The sequence below is a fragment of the Salvelinus sp. IW2-2015 genome, unplaced genomic scaffold (assembly GCF_002910315.2).
Source record: "Salvelinus sp. IW2-2015 unplaced genomic scaffold, ASM291031v2 Un_scaffold83, whole genome shotgun sequence".
NCBI classification, from domain to species: Eukaryota; Metazoa; Chordata; class Actinopteri; order Salmoniformes; family Salmonidae; genus Salvelinus; species Salvelinus sp. IW2-2015.
In genome coordinates, this window is record NW_019942514.1 from 4,461,207 (window position 1) to 4,471,965 (window position 10,759).

General features: G+C 41.0%; 1 pseudogene; it reads left to right on the forward strand.

Annotated features, from left to right (window-relative positions):
- The first annotated feature begins 7,568 nt into the window (after positions 1-7,568).
- On the forward strand, positions 7,569-10,411 carry LOC112068105 (transcription factor SOX-11-like; annotated as a pseudogene).
- The last annotated feature ends 348 nt before the right edge of the window (positions 10,412-10,759 follow it).

Genomic DNA, 10,759 nt, shown 5'->3' on the forward strand with positions numbered 1-10,759 from the left:
CGACATCGCTCTACCATCACCTACTGATGAGGACAAACACCCTTGGCTGTATCTAAAATAAATGTTTGATTTTCTCGGAATGAAGAAATGTTTACCAAAAATTCAGGAAATACTAGCGTTCAAGAACTCGCCAAAGAATCTAAAAAAACACATCTGGGTAAGCCTACTGTTAGCTTCCTAGCTAGCTAGAATAACGTTAGTATGCTAGCTAATGATACTTATATTAGCATGCTAGCTAACATTAGCTAACCTAGCTAACTAGCCCACATTTGCTAATGCAACAAGCAGTGTTAGTTGATGCTAGCTAATTCTATACGTAAATAGTTGATTAAGAAGTATGGAGAACTGACAGCAAACACACTGAAGAGAAAATATGCCCCTGAGACACCCTCCACCATCAAGCAGTGCACATTACTGAAGACAGTAAAAAAAATCCATTGACAAAGCTGTGGTCCAAGGACTCCAACAATTCACTGTTGTAGAACAAGAAGCATTCAGAGAGTTTGTGCAGGATCTAACTCAAAGATAATATTAAGGATAATATTAAGGCCCACACTGCGCTCCAGGATTGATGAAGCATCCAAGGAAATTAATAAGAAGGTGACTGAGGCCATGAGAGGAGTTGACCACCTTGCCACCACCACCGACTGCTGGTCTGCAAGAAGACGGAGCTTCATTGGTGTTACAGCACATTGGATAGACCCTGACAGTCTCAACAGACGCTCTGCAGCCCTGGCCTGTAAACGGTTGGGAGGCTCGCACACCTAAGATTGTAAAACCAACAACAGACAATGGCTCTAACTTCTTGAAAGCTTTCCAAGTTTTTGAAGAAGATGATAACAACGAGGCAGTCAAAGTAGTGGGTGGTGGTGGTGAAGCAGCTCAGCCAGGACAGGACGATGGTGGAGAGGAATAACAGGAGATTGAAGTAGTGGAGTTTGTTGATGTGGCAACGATCCTGAATGAAGATGATGCTTTTGAGTACCAGCTGCCGAAGCACTAGCGTTGTGCTTGCCACCTATTCAACTTAGTATTTACAGTCGATGCCCTGAAAGCAACATCCAGTGGGGCTTACAAAAAAGTGTCCTGTTCAACATTTGGCAAGTGCTGTGCACTTTTGAACAAATGCGGGAGATCCAAAATTGCAGCCGAAACCATTTAAGATTCTTGTGACCTCCAGCTGCTGCGCCCGAATGCTACAAGGTGGAACTCCTGGTTCATGGCTGTAGAAAGACTCCTGAGGATCGTCAAAGACAAAGGAGAGGTGGCCGTCAGAGTTTCAATCCAGCTGAACTCGCCTTCCTCACATAGTATGCTGCCACGATGAGCCCAGTTGCAAAGGCCAACAACATCCTGCTGGCTGAAACAAATGTCCAGATGGGGTGGCTACTTCCAACTACCAACCTGCAGATCACAAAACTTGACCGAATCAAGTTGTCCCTGAAGTACTGTAAGCCTCTGGTGGATGCGCTCCAACTGGGACTGAAGAAGTGCTTTAGCCAAGTTTCAAGACCTTGAGCTGATCACAGCTGCAATCATTCTCCTCAAATTCACATGACACCACCATCAGAATGGGTAAGATAAAATGTGGTTAATTAACAATATTTTATTATTCATAAACAACTTTGTATGGTGTACATTTTGACACTTCCATAGATTTGAGAACCATCCATTTAAACCACAATCATATTTTTATTTTGCCTTTATTTAACTAGGCAAGTCAGTTAAGAACAAATTCTTATTTTCAATGACGGCCTAGGAACAGTGGGTTAACTGCCTTGTTCAGGGGCAGAACGACAGATTTTTTTAACCTTGTCATTTCTGTGATTTGATCTTGCAAACCTTCGGGTATTAGTCCAACGCTCTAACCACTAGACTACCTGCCACCCCAATGGGTAGTCTACTTAGCCCTGTTGCTCGATTTATATAGATGGGGGGGGTGGGGATGGATTAATGTAGACTCACAAAAAACATAACTGCATGATTGATATTGTCATCTCCCTTGTATTTCAGGAATGGACTACATCAAGAGCCACATGGAAGAACCCTTGCTGCAGCTAGGTGATGGCAGCAGTTCATCAGATGAGGAGGACTTCTTCTCTGCCATGAAGAGGTCTCAAGCACAAGAAAGCTCCAAACAGCTGGACCTGGCCTGTTCAACTGATCAAATGGAGTTGCTCAAGTCCTTCCCGGCAGTCTGTAAGCTGTCTCTGTGGCTGAACACACCCTTACCTGCCTCAGCTGCCTGTGAAAGGCTGTTCAGTATTGCAGGACTTGTTTTCCGCCCAAGGAGAGCAAGGCTGTATTCCAGAAACTTTGAAAACCAGCTTTTACTGAAGATGATTCGCAAATTCTTCAACTTCAATTTAAAGACTTAAAGACAGCTTAATGCTAGCAAGCCCAAGGACAAGGATGCCTTATGCGTTTTGTTAATTTATGTTTAGAATTCACAAGTTATAGCTGTCCTTGTTACAAAGGTATGACCTGACAGACTGCTTTCTAATACAGTTCCATCAGTGGTGAGCTCATCACCTACATTTTTTTTAAACATTTCTATAGGATGTTTTTTCTAAAGCAAAGTGACTGATTGTAATTGCTTACGTTTACTGGCTATATTCCTTCATTGAGGCATAATTTGATTTTGTCTGTAAGAGATGTATTTAAGTGTTGCCTATTTGAGAATCCACATTCTTTTTTTTATCTGAGCACTTCTTGCATCCGTAAGACTGTTACCTTTCAGAAAAACTCAAGCTCAAACAAAACAAAAGGACTGGCTGTTTTGCTTTATCGATTTACGGCTCTTGCTTTTCCTTTTGATACTTAAGTGCATTTAATTTCAGGAACTTTAAGACATTTACTCAAGTCGTATTCTAATGGGTGACTTACACTTTTACTTGAGTCATTTTCTAGTAAGGTGTCTTCACTTTTACTCAAGTATGGCTTTTGGGTATTTTTTCCACCACTGCTAACAATTACACACGCCCTTTTATTTCTATTCCAATTTAAATCATCAATGAAAAGTAATAATTCTTATGGGTAAAAAAACACTAGCTGCATAGTTTATGATGTATACCTGTCCTTTCCTTATAGGTTCACTGATCATTATGGTATTTGTCACTGTTACTGGGTAAGTCACCACCTCCGGGTCTACCTGCCTATGGTATCTCACTGAGCCATGAATGGCGCTGAGACCCTCCCAGGGATGAGTCATAGCCCCTGCCTGGGCTGACACCAGCACCTCATTCACAGCCATTAATGAGACATGCTAATGAGAAGGCCGGCCGCCCTACATGCTAGCCATTATGCAGTGCTGTGATTCATGCTCTGTTCTGTAGGAAACCATCATCAGGCTTGGTGCATTGTGGGTCCAGAGATGAACTCCATGATGAAGTCTTTCTATAGTATCAGGGTGATTATATTTGATCTATGTCTCTCATTTTTCGGCCTTGTGGTGAAGGAAATCAGAGAGGAACTGCTTATGGTGTGCATGTGAATGGATTCAATATTGGCTTCATGCAATGTAAAATACATGTGGTCTACTTGAATTAATATTGAACATGTTATATTGAAAACCTTGTTTTACTATGGGTTTTCACCAGGGGCACAACTTTCACTGAGGACGGGGGATCATGTCCCCTCCACATTTTGAAATTGCTCTTTTGTCCCCCCCCCCCCCAGTTTTATCATTGCAATATGATACAAAAAGCGGTAACAGTGGGCTTTAGGACCATGTGGATGCCTCAGAGCGGTCAGGTAGGCTGTTTGGAGTGTTCAGCTGGCTGGATTTAGGACTGCTCACACACCATAGAGTGGGCTGACAGGCTGTGTGAAGGCAAAGCTTCTGGAAGGCTGGCTAAAGCAGCAAGGGAGAGTTGAGCATAGTTCAGTGTGTATGTGTTCCACTCTTTCACCGAGATGTAAAAGCAAGCAGAGCAGAAACTGGCTGCAATTTAGTTGACTGATGTAGCTGGAAAGGTAACTGCTGTTTAACTTAACAGAAAAAAACTAAACTAGTGTTTATTCGCAGTGGTGAGCTAGTATTGTAACTGACATGTAACGTTACCTAATGTTTCATCCCCTCTAGACTGAGGTGAATGAATAAGCTTTGCTAGCTAGCAGCTACCACAGCCAGGTCAGCTCTAGCCTCTAGTTATCTGTCAGATAGCGATATGAGGTGGCTATTATTACTATTTAACAGCTGTTGTTTGTATGGAAATGTTTTGTAGCCTTTGTTTGGTCCAGTTCCAGAAGTAAATTAACTTGGCTAGTTTTCGCCAGTTGATGTACCGTTAGAGAGAGCTGGTCAAAAATTGGCGAATGTTAGCTATTATTTTTGCCTCAATCACACTAGACCTGAATCAACGATGAAACCATCTGCCAAACAATTGAATATTGATATTCTGACTAGTTTTCAGTGCAATGTGAGTTTTATTAGTCAGTATGGCAATGTAACATTATTGATCTGTCAGTTTCCATAACTAATTCCCTACTTTTCACACTGACACAGTAATAAACAGCTCTATTGTTACAGGCTTCACTGTCATGGTGCATAGTAGAGGTCTGGGCCAGACCGATTTCTTCATCCCGCCCACACCAGCTGGTTTTCTGTCCGACTCCCACCCGCTACCGCAAGAACTGGTCCTAAACCCAACCACAGTCCCACAATGTTATTCTAGGCGTATGTGACGCAGCTCACTTGCCAGCCATGGTCCCAGCAATTCTGCGCCATATATGCAATATAAAATGCGCAAAAATAAATAGGTTAAATTACCAGATATTCTCACATGGCCCTTATATTGTATTACTGGGCTAGATCAGCCAATATGCTAGATGTAGTTAGAAGAGAACAGAGTTGGAGAGACTTGCACTTTCTCTTGAGCTATTTTTATACAGTAGGCTTTTAGGAGTGGGAAGATTTTCAGACGGAGAAATATGGGTGATCAAAGATAACTGCCCCTTGCTTCTCCGCCCATGCATAGGCTATACAGTACCCTACTCTATTTAATTGAGACCACATGAGCACCTGATCTCGCTGGTATGGCTACTGAACTGGAAGCTGCAAGAATGACAACAGCGACACTTCCTACGCTTTGCATAGGCCTATAGGATATAGCAGACCTTTTAGGAGGATGATTTGCAGGCAGAGACAAATAAATGAGTAATCGATACTTATTGAAAATGAAAAGGCGCAATGTTCGCTCACCACAGTAGCGTAACCTATGTGCGCGATGTGCCTTTTCCTTTTCAATGATGATAAAATGTTCTGATTGTACTTCGACTCACATTGGTTGAGCGCCCCCCTCTTCTTTCCATGATCAAAATGTATTTACAGATACTGTAGTATACTACAGTCTAATCATATTTAAGTTAATTTAATATTCAAGTTAACTGCCACGTGATTCTCCGCCCAGATATGTGCTTTTAAAACAATAGGTAGGCTAACGAATACAAAGCAGAAAGAGGGCCGTTTCCAAATAATCTGGAACGCATTTTGTTGTGTTACAGCCTGATTTTAAAAACAATATCACCCATGTACACACAATACCCCATCATGACAAGGTGAAAACATGTTTTTAGAAATGTTTGCAAATGTATTGAAAATGAAATACAGAAATATATCCTTCACACCCCTGAGTCAATACATGTTAGAATCACCTTGGCAGCAGTCTTTGGAATGTACAATATTTACAATAATATTTTCAAAAATGTTCAAGCTCTGTCAAATTGGTTTTGATCATTGCTAGACAACCATTTTCAAGTCTTGCCATAGTGGAGTAACTACAATGTTGTTTATCCATCCTCAGTTTTCTCCCTATCACAGCCATTAAACTCTGTAACGGTTTTAAAAAGTTACCAATGGCCTCATGGTGAAATCATCTGAGAGGTTTCCTTCCTCTCCAGCAACTGAGTTAGGAAGGACGCCTGCTGTTGTGACTGGGTGTATTGATACAGTAATGTGTAATTAATAACTTCACCACGCTCAAAGGAATATTCAATGTCTGCTTTTTTTTTAACCATCTACCAATAGGTGCCCTTCTTTGCGAGGCAATGGAAAACCTCCCTGGTCTTTGTGGTTGAATCTGTGGTTGAAATTCACTGCTCAACGGAGTGACCTTACAGACAAAATGTGGAAAAACAGGGTGGTCATGATAAAGCATCTCTCTATCTCTATCCCTCTCTCTCTCTCTCTCTCTCTCAGTGGTGACACTTTATAAGTTCCAGCTAAGGGAAAGGTGCGGATGGGGGAGGGTTTCAAAAGGGTAAGTGATTGCCCTCTAGGGGGCGAGGGGAAAAAAACAGGCCCCAACCTCCAATAGCACTGCTGGCTGCCACCCAGAGCCCGACAACGGGGGTGCAGTCTGATCTGAATAATAGCAGGGAGGGAGACCGACGCTGTACTGCTGCCTCCTGACACAGCAAACTCAACAAGGAGAGAGAACTATTAGCAGCACATCGTTACAACACTGTATATAAACATAATGACATTTTAAATGTCTTTATTATTTTGGAACTTCTGTGAGTGTAATCTTTACCGTAAATTTGTATTGTTTATTTCACTTTTGTTTATTATCTACTTCACTTGCTTTGGCAATGTTAACATATTTCCCATGCCAATAAAGCCCTTAAATTGAAATTGAATTGAGAAGGAGACCAGACTTTGCATGGTGTCAGAGCAGGGTGTTTAGTGCATGCTTGCACCTAGACGGGCGTCAGACCACGTCAACATTATGCTAAAGAGCAATAGCGTCAACAGGACGCTCTTTATAACAATATATTAGATACAGTTGGTTGATTGAAATATTATCTTACTTTTTTGAGTGGGTATAAATGGATTAATATTAGACTACTAAACAGTGATTAAAAAGTATTATTATTATTATAAAATCAACAAAAAGTACATTGCTCATCATAGTGTGATTTATTAGAGCAATTTATCCTAAAAAGAGGTGAACTAATGAGATTTCAGTAAATGAATTTATTAAACAGCTGCATGCGATTAACAAGGCCTGAAAACGTGTGATTATGTTGTTGCCATTTAGCATATAACTTTGAATTACTCTAAAGGCTACTGAGGTCCACACGCCACTGATGATACAATGTATCCAGTCCGCGCGCTGCAACAGTGTCCAAGCGCCACCTTCAGTGTATCCAATTTCGGATCAAAAAAGAAACAACAACTGTAAACTGAAACATTTTCTAGGCGCGTGAGTCGGATACATTATTACTGGGCTACTGTGCGTATCTCCAACTCTTTCCATGCTGACAATCTGACTGCATTTCTTTCAGCACGACTAAAATCATAAATGGAGAGAGTTTTATCATTTGCGCTACTCATTGCTTGTTCATGTTCCGGGCACTGTGAGCTAAGTGTATGTTTAATATGCATGTCTCGCGCAGCATGGGTCCAGACACCGTACAACACTACCTACCTCCATATCCCACCTCCAATGGGAGCTAGGAAGGGCGGTCTAAAGGGTTAAGGGACTGTATGGAGTCTGTTGGGCGGAGTGGAGCGGACGTGATTGGACACTTATCAATGACGTAATGGACATGAAAAAGCTAATAACTAGTTAAGAAGGCAGTTTGTAAATCTGGAAAAGAGAACAGAGTTTGAGACATAAAGGACGTGGACACGTTGGTGAAGCGAATACAACGACTTGGCAGTGGGCTGTTAGACACTGCAACGTCTGGGGGAAGATAACTTTCAAAAGAGACCATGGTGCAGCACACCGACAACAGCGAGACGGAGGGTAGCATGTCAAGGGAGGCTACAGATTCAGAGGAGAGCGAATTTATGGCTTGCAGCCCCGTGCCGATAAACCCAGACTGGTGCAAGACAGCAACCGGTCATATAAAGAGACCTATGAATGCATTTATGGTTTGGTCTAAAATTGAAAGAAGAAAGATCATGGAGCAGTCTCCGGACATGCATAACGCAGAGATTTCCAAAAGGCTGGGAAAGCGATGGAAGATGCTAAAGGACAGTGAAAAGATTCCCTTCATCAGGGAAGCAGAGAGACTCAGGTTAAAACACATGGCTGATTATCCCGATTACAAGTATAGACCCAAGAAAAAGCCAAAGCTCGACAGTTCAAAACCATCAGCACCATTTCCAGAGAAATCTAGCAGCAAAATGGCAAAGACTCCCGGTAAGAAATGCTCAAAAATAAAGACTAAGACCCAATCTAAATCGTCTCACAGCTACGGAGATGACCGTGTGTTCCCAAAAGTTACAAAGACGGTTAAAACTGAACTCACAGATGATGATGACGCTGATGAATACGAGGAGGCCTATGGTATGCGGATTAAACAGGAGGACGAGGAGCAGATGAGGCTGTATAATGTAGCAAAAGTTCCCGCGAGCCCAACTTTGAGCTCCTCGGCTGAGTCCGAGGGGACCAGCATGTATGAAGAAGTACGGAATGCGGCACCGAACAGACTGTTTTACAATTTCAAAAATATTACTAAGCAGAGCACAATGTACCCTGCTTCCGTCTCACCAGCATCTTCTAGGTCAGTTTCCACATCTTCCTGCTCCAGTGAGGACGCGGACGACTTGCTTTTTGACTTCAGTTTAAATTTCGCCCCCAGCGCTCACGGGCAGGAGCTGGGAAACACGAATTCAGGAAATCTTTCCCTCTCTCTTGTGGATAAAGATTTGGACTCTTTCAGCGAGGGCAGTCTGGGCTCTCACTTTGAATTTCCAGACTATTGCACACCAGAGCTCAGTGAAATGATAGCTGGGGACTGGTTGGAGGCGAACTTTTCTGACTTYGTGTTCACATARTAAATTMAAAYMATCCGASTWYTAACAGAGAAMGATAAATMAAKTMATGTCCTGTTCAAGTTGTTCCTATAGCCCTGCCTCCTCTGTGGTTTCTAGGGGTCCGGGGGAGGAGACGAGGTGAGGTTTGAGGAATTAGATGCTTATGAAGCTTGTAGCCTACTGTAGCAAAAAAAAAGTCTGCAGACGTTTTTCTGGCAGCATGACAGGGTTTTATGGATTTTTCTGTAGGTCTACAATTACTATTAAACTAAAACGGACCACAAAGGGAAACATCTGTGAACTTCTATGCATCTTATCCTCTTAAAACTGCAGGGAGCTGAACACGTAGGACTGTGGACTGACCTAAAGAAAATCTGTGAACTGACAATGTTCAGGATGTTACTTTACAACGGTTTTATGTCATTTCTATATGCCGCAAACGTTTAGTTTTTTTTGTAACTGATTCCGTTTACCTCCTGATTTGAAATTAAGCAGCCTAAACCTCTTCAGAATACAGGTGTGGAGGAAACATTTTGATACATAACAGACCTCATCTTTTTAAAAGAAAAGTAAGATATTTTCAGGCATATTTTTGTACAGTTAAAAGGGAACGTTCTTACTGTGCTTTCAGTGAGTTTCAGGCACTTCTTCCCTTTATCATTTGTTTTCGCATGCAAGGGAGTCCTGGTTTTAAGGATTAAGTTAAATTAAAACTTGCATCAAAATGCCTTGTGGATTTTAAGGTTTTGTACAGTTGTAGAGCAGATTTGTTCAGTATTTGTAGACGATACAATGGCATCATGGGGACAACATACCTCAGTGCTGGGACTAGTTTCAAGATTGTATATGTACTGTAATATAGTAAAGTTAGGAGTTTATGTATATCATACTCGTGATATGTGGATGGGTCCCAAATCGCAGGTGTGAAACTGGATTTTGGTATTTTTTATGGCACATACTGTTTTTTCCCCCTCATTGTTTGTGCAATATATACTCTTAAAATACAGACCATCTGCATTTTTGTAGCAAGTGATGGAAAAACAGCCTTGTGCACTGTCAACATCATTATCTGTCATGATGCAGAAGTCTGCCTTGACAGAAAATAAATAAATCAGCTGGAACTGATACAAAATGACTTAATATGGCCATGTGGTGTGATACATTTAAAAGACAAAACAAAGATACAAATTTGAATTTTATTTGACCCACTAGTTTGCATATTGGGCATATCCAAAACATATCTCAACCAAACTGTAAAACCCCAAACTTCTGGAAGGAAAAAAAATAGAAGTACTGCAAGTGGCATACTTTTATGTGGGTGGTCTGGCAAAAGTCAAACAAGCAAGCAAAAAAGAACATTCCATAGTCCTGTTTCATGAAATGAAACGTTTTATTTGAAACTGAAGACTGCCTTCTTTTCTTAAACATTAACCATAAACCTGTATTTATGTTTCTTGCACTTCAGAAAGATATTGTTTATTTTTATGTGGGTCTTACATATGAAGTCTGTTTGAATACAATGTTTGGAGCATGACCTAATTATATGCCAAGAAAATGTTAAAAGGTTCATGGCAGTAGTTATTTCACGTTCCAAGTGTGAATCTCTCTTTGACTCATCTTTTAATAAACAAGTACATACCACCATCAACTGTCCTTTCAGTTTGTGAATAATACATTATGTAACACGTGCTACTTTGTTGATCATGAAATGGTCATGACAGAAAATGTTAGATGCGTATTTTTGTCAGAACAGACTACTTTATTGCTATAGAACACATAAATTATATTGCATGGGAACAACAACAATATTGCTTAGTATATACATATTGCATAGGAATAGTAATGATGAGTACATAACAACATTGCATATTGGCCAAACTCAACTGAAATGGATTCAAACTGTAAAATCGCATTGAATAAAACGAACAGGTATTCATACAAACTACAGTCTTGAAATATGTTGCAATCTACATTGAGTAGGAACACCTTCCC